Here is a 3,560-nt window from a genome sequence, read left to right as displayed (position 1 = left end):
TGGATGGGGATCGGGCTGAGGGCAGGGACTGGCAGACTTGAAAGAACTTTTGGGGGTCCCTGTAATGTCCTATATCTTATTGCATTGTGTGAGCGCAGGAATCTGTCGAAATCATCAGTGGTAGATCTAAGATTTGTATATTTTATCGTACGTTCAAAAAAAGGACAGAAACAAATATTAAACACTAGATAAGGATAAAAATGCTGAAACGATGATGGGAAAGTGTTCTGATACCTGCAGCTTACTTTCAATTTTTTTAAAAAAATGAGATAGACTGATGAATGGGTAGAGCAGTGGATAAATATGTAGCAAATGCAAGTCAGTTATAGCGAAGTGATTGGAGTAGAATCTTGGCGATCAGCGTGTGAGGGCTTTCAACTTTTCTCTACGTTTGAACATTTTCATAAATTAAGGTGGGGGATAGTGAATCCACAGAAACACACATAACAGATTCTCATCCTAGTTGTCTCAAGGAAATACATGCAGCGAGCTGCTCTCCTGTCACTCAAGTGCCAGCATCGTTTCCATTTGGGTCTGAAATGGCTGAAAAGCACATACATCCGTATTAGCAGGACCATTTCAGAACATTCTTCCTGAGGAAATCAGACTCCTCTCTGAAGGAGGAGCGACGTCTCACCCTTGCTGAGTCACTCCTGAGCTGAGATCCAGGGGCTCTGGAGAATGACAGTCGAGTGCTCGTGATAATGGGCTCAGGTGCTCAGGGGGAGGCTGACATCACCGGAGGCTCATCTCCTGGATGATCAGAATGACCTGTCTGCCCAGCCTGGAAAGGAAGAGGCAGCCAAGGGCTCCCTAAGCCGGCAGATGAGAAATTCAGTTCTGGCAGATGATGACTCCCTTCTCCAGTGTGATCACACTCCGTCCTCCAGTTCGCTTTTATTTCGTTAGTTACATTCTCTAATCTGGTCTGGTGTCTGGGTGGCTCAGCCCTTGCAGGGCCTTTGTTCCAAATGATGTAACTGGCTCTGTTCTTTTCTTAAAACAAGAGTTATCAGTCCATGGACATATCCCTGGATGTAATATTAGGAGGCCTGGTTGCGGATTCTGGAAATAACAGCTCTGGGACTTCATGTGAGTTCCCTCTATTATCTGGACTCTGGTATCCTGCGGCCGCACAGGTGTTCTACAAACACTGGCTGTTGATTCACTATAAGCTCCTGATGAGGACCGGATCTCCGTCATACGTGTGTCCTCAGAGGCTAACCTAGGGCCCTAATGCACAGGAGGCTCTCAGGAAATATACACGGCTCGTCCAAAATGAAGGAGCATCTGTCTCATACCGCGAAGACTGATAGAATCTGAATCTGGTTTGCGCTCTTTGTTGCTACGCATCGTCCTCTCACTGCACGGTCACTCTCGTGTTACAGTTTTGGGAAACTGAGGCAGAGAGTGGTTTGTATGTTTGCTTTTTCCAGAGCCCACCTCCTCACTTCCCACCACGGTGATGGCTAGCAAAAGCAGCCTCCCATGACTTCCCCCAGTGTCGCAACCTGTCCCATCCCCATGAGAAGGTAGCAATAGCTTCGTCCATGCTTGACCAAACCAGCGACCCTGTGTCTTCTTAGGGGGATCTCCACATATCCTCTGTTCCCAGCCGCTGGACAGGAACAAAGAAACAAAGACACGTACTCTTCGCTGTGGGTCGGGCCCCACTGCCAGCGGCCTCCCACTTCTGGGTCACCCAAGCAGATGAGAAGTCCCTTGCCGGTGACACAAAAGGGCTGCAAGTCACTCAAAAGTGATAGCAGAGGGCCTTCAATACCGGAGCCTGATTGATGGAGGCACTGGGAGAATGTGCTCTTTGCAGACCGTGACAAAACTGCCCGGATCCATTCATCTTCCCTGACCGCGGCCTTTCTCCTCCCCGCCGGGGAAAATCAGGCCCTAATGCAGAGCACAGCTACACCTGCCACATTCTGTTTCCATGGCTGTGGCTGCCCCGAGATGACTCTTTGAAGAGGAAATAAAACATGTTCTAGCAGAAACGATGGTTCCTAATACCTTTATCCTTGAAGGATACCTCTGACCTGCAGGAAAAAAGGTAAATCGTGTTTGATGCCAGAAAGTTTACTCTAATAATTAAATCTCATCATTTTTCAAAAGCCACATGATTTTCATCTCTCCTCCTGATGACATTTGGCGTGAGTTCTAGTAGTACCACTGAATCACCCAGATTGTGCCGGACGCCATGCGGAGACTACTGCCTTGATTCTCACAGCGACCTTGAGTGAGACGTGCACACCCAATTCACAGATGAGGAAAAGGCGGTTCACACCTGAGTTCAGAAAAGGGTGCTTGGTGGGATTTAAGTAGGCTTCACACTATGTCATAAGTGGTCAATGGCACTTAGATCAGTCACTCTGGGTTTGAAGTTCACTTAACAGCAGGTGACTTTGGGCAAGTCACAGAAACTCCCCTTCAGCAGGAATGGAGATGACACTAATGTCCTCCTCCCAGGACTGATCTGAAGACTAAACGAACTGTGGGGCGGTACCTGATTTGTGGAAGGCATTCAATAACATGTTGGGGATTCTTTTTTTTTTTTTTTAAGATTTTATTTATTTATTCGACAGAGATAGAGACAGCCAGCGAGAGAGGGAACACAAGCAGGGGGAGTGGGAGAGGAAGAAGCAGGCTCATAGCAGAGGAGCCTGATGTGGGGCTTGATCCCAGAACGCCGGGATCACGCCCTGAGCCGAAGGCAGACGCTTAACCGTTATGCCACCCAGGTGCCCCCCTGTTGGGGAGTGTTAACGAAGAGGAGATGGGGTACAAAACAAGCAGAACGCTCAGCAGCAGTGATGAAATATTGTATCACCCGCAGAAGGAGAGAACATCAAGGAGTAGCTGAGCGGGGGTTGGGACGAGTCATCTACAATGATGTAGATGAGGAAAGATGGAGCCATTGCATGTTCTTGAGCAGAGGAGTGGCATGGTGAAAGGAGAGGTGTCTGGAGGCCTCCCCGGTCTCCAGGATATGATGGTAAGTTTGACCTCACATCAGCTAACCAACCGCACCTGACACTTCTTCATTGTCTACTGCTTATAATAATACAGCAGTTTTTCTCAACGTATGGTTAGCCAGCAGCAGAATCCCCTGGGAGCCCAGGAAAATTACACAGTCCTAGGCCCTGCCCAGACATAGGAATCGGGAACTCTGCAGATAGCAGCCAGAAATTCGCATGCTTCCAAGGGGCCCGGATGATTCTTACTCACACAGCAGTTTGAAAGCCACTCATCAAAACCAAGGGGTTTCAAACTTGGAGTAAAGATGAGTCCTCATCTGAGCAGGCTGTGTGATGGTAACCAGGGCACTGGGTTTCCAAGGGCCGTTCATAGTATAATAATAAACCCAGGATCGTTGTGGCACCCTTTTAAACTGCCAGACACCTAAAAATAAAGTCATCAAGGCCATGTGAGTTCAAGCCTCAGAAAAGCGGCCAGAGCAGGAATTACAATTAGTAACTGACCCCCTGCTACAGAGGACTTTTTTTAGGCCCGTAACTCATGCCAATTCAGTGCCCGAGGGCATATCCCAA

This window comes from Ursus arctos, unplaced genomic scaffold (assembly GCF_023065955.2).
Source record: "Ursus arctos isolate Adak ecotype North America unplaced genomic scaffold, UrsArc2.0 scaffold_6, whole genome shotgun sequence".
Lineage (NCBI taxonomy): Eukaryota > Metazoa > Chordata > Mammalia > Carnivora > Ursidae > Ursus > Ursus arctos.
The sequence above is the reverse complement of the archived record's forward strand: the minus strand, read 5'-3'. Positions refer to the sequence as shown.